Source organism: Saccoglossus kowalevskii, chromosome 22 (genome assembly GCF_978046115.1).
Source record: "Saccoglossus kowalevskii chromosome 22, keSacKowa6.1, whole genome shotgun sequence".
NCBI lineage: Eukaryota > Metazoa > Hemichordata > Enteropneusta > Harrimaniidae > Saccoglossus > Saccoglossus kowalevskii.
In genome coordinates this window covers 7,217,120-7,223,119 of record NC_140662.1, presented here as the reverse complement: position 1 = coordinate 7,223,119, position 6,000 = coordinate 7,217,120, and the positions used below count along the sequence as shown (strand labels likewise).

At 32.9% G+C, this 6,000-nt stretch overlaps 1 long non-coding RNA gene across 1 annotated transcript in view; it reads left to right on the top strand.

Moving 5' to 3' along the window:
- The first annotated feature begins 558 nt into the window (after positions 1 to 558).
- Positions 559 to 6,000, top strand: part of LOC144349256 (uncharacterized) — a 35,993-nt gene continuing 30,551 nt past the window's right edge. Inside the window, exon 1 of the long non-coding RNA XR_013419915.2 lies at positions 559 to 708. This is a non-coding gene — a long non-coding RNA (uncharacterized LOC144349256). The remainder of the gene's footprint in view (positions 709 to 6,000) is intronic.

Below are 6,000 nucleotides of genomic sequence, written 5' to 3'. Positions count from 1 at the left end.
GTGACTGCAAATAACTTGTGAGAATAAACAATTAATCCAATCATTTGTGCAAAAATAAATACATGATTTTTATAAGGCAAAGTTATATAGCACTTCTCCTATCGAAATTGCATTGTATTTAGACAGTTTGAGGGCGCTTTTGTACCCATGTCCGAGATGTTGAATTGCTCGAAATACTTGTAGTCATTTAATTACAAAAGTGTGCACTTTATTCGTCCCGTCCAAATCAGTGCGGCAGTTTACCATTTGTGCTGCCAACACGATATTGCAAACCCTGGCGTTTATCTGAGATATTTGGTTTTACATACTCTGTGGCAAAATCCAACAATTACAACACTGGCCGTGTGCCCTGGGTACACGAGTACTGGTGTCATCACACAATACAGTTATTCAACAATTTATACATAGTTGTGGATTTAAATGAACCCATTTCAGTGGCGTTACGATGCCTCGTTTACGATAACAAACGCATCGAATGTCGGATTACTTTCGCTTGACGACGCCACTGCGTCACAGCCATTGTACTGCGTCAGTAGCGTTACTAAGACATTCACTGGTGTTCTATGTGTTCGAAACATCAACACAGTGCGGATGCGCTGTCGATTCGGTCGTAAAAAAACGTCCTTCATGTGAATATTACTGGATATTTATCAATGCAAGCAGTCAAAGTGGTTTACCCACAACACGATACATCAACATGACAAGTATGTAAGTAGCACTGTACTGTATATTCTGTATTTTGATCCGACCAAAATGATCGTGTCCGCAAAACTTGCATTCATCCGTGCACCACGCGAGCTGAACAGAGTTGTTTCTCGCATTATTATTTTGAAATGTGAGCACATATTATCTATACGCCTCTTGAATTCACTACATTTTATAGCAGTCTCGGTGTCAAATACAGAATAACATCACGATATTGCTGAATATTATTATCATTTAGAAAATTACTTGACAATTCGTTTATTAGATAGACAATTTCTTGACAAGTCGTTTGGCATTATCAATGTATTCAAAATAACAATGTAAATTTCAAATTCTTCAAACCACGCAATTCCATCTTATCAATATTTACATCAGTTGATGACAAATAATATTCGGCCATCATCATCCCGATACAAGGAATTTACTTGTATTCGATAAAGTGGTGGATTTCAGTTAATTACAATAAATACATTATTTGAATTCATTGATAGAGTAATCAAACCATTAATGGCTGTGAATTCCTTTTTTCGTCTTTCTTTCATTCAATGAGCCATGTGGTTATTAAACATTTAACGGATTTAATCATTCGTAAATGGTACGATGTGTGACTGCAAATAACTTATGAGGAAAAACAATTAATCCATTCATTTTTCAAAAATAAACAAATGATTATTATAAGGCTAAGCTGCATAGAACTTCTACTATCGCAATGTATTTTATTTCGACAGTTTGAGGGCGCTTTTGTACCCATGTCCGAGATGTTGAATTGCTCGAAATACTTGTAGTCATTTAATGACAAAAGTGTTTCATTAAATGTCTGGATTGTGTGACTCTTTATCGTGCTCTTCATTCGTCCCGTCCAAATCAGCGCGGCTGTTTACAATTTGTGCTGCCAACCCGATATTGCAAACCCTGGCGTTTATCTGAGATATTTGGTTTTACATACTCGGTGGCAAAATCCAACAATTACGACACTGGCCGTGTGCCCTGGGTACACGATTACTGGTGTCATCACACAATACAGTTATTCAACAATTTATACATAGTTTTGGATTTAAATGAGCCTATTTCAGTGGCGTTACAATCGCTCGTTTGCGATAACAAACGCATCGAATGTCGGATGACGTTCGCTTGACGACGCCACTGCTTCACATCCATTGTACTGCGTCAGTAGCGTTACTAAGACATTCTATGTGTTCGAAACATCAACACAGTGCGGATGCGCTGTAGATTCGGTCGTGAATTTATTATTGATTTTTTCAATTGATGTTTTGTCCCATTTAGCATTGTCCTGAATGTCCTGTAAGTCTAGGGCCCATAATTCTGAGCCATAAAGCAAAATTGGTTTTATGTAAATGTTAAATAGTTTCATTTTTAGTTTTATGTCTAGATTTCCTAAAAGCACTTTGTTCATGATGTAAATTGATTTTCCAGCTTTACCTGCTAAATTTGACAAGGCATCAGCAAAACTCCCATTTGATTTTATTGTGATTCCTAGATATGTATAACTGTTTGTTATTTGAATGTTATCATTTCCAAAATTGAATTGGTATTTTTTTCTCAATGTTGATGAACCGAAGATAACAACTTGAGTTTTTGAAAGGTTCACACTCAATTTCCACTTATTGCAATATTTATTTAGTGTATTTAATGATGTCTGTAGACCAGCCTGGGTAGTGGAAATAAGGGCTAAATCATCTGCATATAAAATAGAGTTAACCGTATTATTATTCAGGAGTGGTGGTTCAGTATTAGCATTATCCAAACTATCCTTTAAATCATTAATAAAAATGTTGAAAAGAGTTGGGCTAATTATACATCCCTGTTTTACTCCTCTATTAATAGTGAATTATTTGGTTATATAATTATTTATATTAATGCAAGCTTTTGTTTTTGAATACATGTTTTTTATTATTTTGTAAATCTTGCCATAAATGTTATTTTTTAATAGTTTATAGAATAGCCCTACTCTCCATACCGTGTTGAATGCTTTGGCAAAATCTACAAAACAAACATAGAGTTTTTGTTTATTTTTAATGTGTTTTTTAATTAGAGTTTTTAATACAAAAATTTGATCAGTTGTTCTGTGTTTTTTTCTGAAGCCGGCCTGGTTGTTTTTGAGTATTTTATTTTCTTCAATAAAACAGTTTATGCGTTTATTTATGATGGAACAGAAGACTTTACCAATACAACTTGAAACTGATATTCCCCTGTAATTTTGAGGGTCTAATTTGTCTCCTTTTTTATAAAGATGAGTAATGCAACTTAAATTTCAAATATCTGGGAAAACTACTCAAAACTAAGTTAAACAATTTGGTAAGTGAATAATTAGATAGTTTGAGCTATATTTTAATAGTTCTAAACAGAAACCATCCAAGCCTGGTGCTTTTTTGGATTTTATCATTTTCAGTGCTCCACTAACTTCTTTTTCACTAATAACCTTATCTAAGTGCTCATTTACTATCATTTTCTCTTCATGCTCTCATAATTTTTTCATTATATTTTCCTGGAAACTATTATCATCTTTTTTATTGTTTAGTGTTGCATAATATTTCATCCATTTAGTTGCTGAAATTGGATTATCACTATTTTGATCTGTATTTTTCATATGTTTAATAATTTTCCAAAATTCTTTTGAATTTCCTTGTTGAAGAGTTCTGAGTTTATTAAGATAATTTTCTTGGATTTTGTTTTTCTTTTGTTTTATAAGTTTCGTAAATCTTTTCTTTTTAGAATAAAATGTTTGTCTTAGTTTCATATCAAATGGAAATTTATTTATCAACTCTGCACAAGCCATTAGATCACGTTTACTCTGGTTGCGTTGTTTATCAAACCATCGGGGATTCTTTTTTTGTTTGTTTTTGTGAATATTTTTATTGGGATTGTTTTTATTAAAAATACCTGAAGCTGAACTTTCTAGTAGCTGATTAAATTTCTGGGATGCTATATTTACATCATTATGACTTAAAATTGTGTTATTAAACTCTTCAATTGTATTCTGTATATCTTTTGATGCCAATCTATTATGGTATTTAAAAACTGGTAATTTATCCCATTTCCACTTCCCAGGCATTGGCTCTAATTTAGTGTGTTCATGTACGTGTTGTGTAGTGTGCACATTAAATAATGTTGAAATTTGGCAATGATCTGAATAACATGTAAAATTGTGGACTTTGAAATATTCAAATTTGTTGAGAAGATCAGTTGTTGCTAAGCCATAGTCTACCACGCTGTTACCATTCCAGTGATAACGTGTGTAGTTTCCACAAATATCACCTGCTATGCGACCATTTAGAATTCTCAAGTTACAATATTTACAAAGATCACATAATAGTTTTCCATAGCTGTTTTTGTTTTTATCTATGTTACAGCGGTTCAAATTAGTATCTATCATATAATTTTGAGGTAGTGGTACATGTCTTGAACTGTCACTTTGGATGAAATCATGGAGTAAACCAGTTCTTGCATTTATATCTCCCATTATTAAAATAGAATACTTTGAATCCATCTCACTAATTATTTTTTCTAACCGTTCAAAAAATGTGTCTGAGTTAGTATTGGAATACAAAACATATGTATATATCTGTGGGCGTATTGAAAAAACGTTTTTGTAATTTACACCAAATCATATCTTCGTGCTCAGTATCATTTATTTGTATACCACTCCTTATTGAATTACGAATTAGAATTGTCAGCCCGCCCCGTTTTTGCTTTTTACGTACTATTGAATGGTCCCAGTATTTGTCAATGTTAACGTTTTTATTTTCATTGGTTAACCATGTTTCTTCTAAACCAATGATATCATGGTCTGTAAGATGATTGATCCTGTATTTTGTCTTTGTTTAAACCCTGTATATAGCTGTTTTTATTGTATTCTGTTTTAGTTTCTTTTTGTAAACCATTAAATACTGTTCGGTTTGGACCCATGGCCTTGTGATTCCCAGTACATGAATGGGTTATGTGGTGAATAATAATTTTGTAAATTTTGATCATTATGCATTTCACCTTGTTTACCTCGATATCTGTTATTACTTAAATTGTGACCCATTCCTTTCCTTCTATTAATCCCTAATTTTGGTCCTAGTTTATCTTTAATATTTCTAACTAACATAGCTGTTCCTAGTCTATTCAAATAAACATTATCATAAAGGTGCCTGTCTGGTACCATATAATGCTGTAGAAATATAAGGCCTTCCTTCTCACATAGATCTTTCAACAAAGTGTTAACATGTCTGGAAGCTTTCAAGAAATATTGATTATTGCGTCTGTGTATAATAGATGAAATATATATTGTGGATTTAGGAAAACATTCTTTGGCCTTTTGTATTAAAGAGTGGTAAGCATTCATACATGTGTCAACTGATGAGCCACTATCAATATCATTTGTGCCTACATGAATTATGATATGTTCTATATCTGTATACTTTACATGAGATAAATATTGTTCTACTTCCACTATTTTACTACCTCGTAATGTTCTTACTTGAGTGTTTCTGTATACTTTGGATGGTTCAATATCTTTCAATATAGAGTCACCTACTATCAGAGTTTGAGTGGTTGTTGGTTTACTCTTCTTTCTTGGTGATTCCCACTGGTATTGGTGGTCTTGTCTATGCTCTAATGATGAGGTGGAGTTTGAACTGGTATTGTTCAGTAGTGTGGAAAATGGGTTTGTTGACATTTTCTGTTGTAGACTGGTATTTTGTTGCAATTGCTGCACATCAACCAATTTTTCTTCCAGTTTGTCATTCTCTTTGATTAGTGCTTCTATCTTAGTTTCTCTATCTGACAGTGTTTGTTGTAACACTTTCTTGTCATTTTGTAGGGTGTGAATTTGTCCTTCATAATTCTCATTTGATGTTATGATTTTATCCAATTTATTTTGGTTCTGTTTTATTGTGTCCTGCAGTTTGTGTATTGATGTATCCATGTTCTTTAATTTCTCACTTATTTCTTTAGTAGACTGTGATGTTGTTATGGTCTCCATGTTTTTTTCTCGTCTTTCAGATATTTTCAATAACTTCTGCATTTGAAGATTCTGTTGATTAAGGTTTGCCTCAACCTGATCCAGCTTTTCTGTTATTGCTTTAATATTATAATTATTCTTAACAATGTCACAGTACTTCTGCTCAATTTGTTGAATTGGTGTGAACATCTTTGTGAGTGTTGTTGCTAATTCTTTATTACTTTTACTGTATGGTGATGAAAGTGATGACGGTGTGCTTGAAGGGGTATTCTGCTTTAAACGTAGTGGTATTCTTGTTGGAGTTTTTACTGTATTCAGTTTCTTTTGTT